The sequence below is a fragment of the Penaeus monodon genome, chromosome 25 (genome assembly GCF_015228065.2).
Source record: "Penaeus monodon isolate SGIC_2016 chromosome 25, NSTDA_Pmon_1, whole genome shotgun sequence".
NCBI lineage: Eukaryota > Metazoa > Arthropoda > Malacostraca > Decapoda > Penaeidae > Penaeus > Penaeus monodon.
The window spans coordinates 40649271-40649535 of record NC_051410.1 but is presented as its reverse complement, the minus strand read 5'-3'; positions in this window follow the sequence as shown (position 1 = coordinate 40649535).

The window sequence follows — 265 nt, the reverse complement described above, 5'->3', positions numbered from 1 at the left end:
TAGCAACTATAACATTTCCGTTCAATCACGACTTTATAAGGTCTGCAAGACGATATAGAGGAGTTCTTGTTGCAAAGGGAAATCACGTTACCATTTTTTGTTACGAGTGGATGGAGAAAAAGAAAACGTAATTTAAAAAGGGCCCGTAAAAAAAAGGGGGAAACTAAAACAAAATTTTTTAATTATTTCAAATGTTTTAAAAAAACAAAAAAATTATTGGGGAAATTTAAAAATTTTGGCAAGGAAAAGTAAATTTAATAGAAGG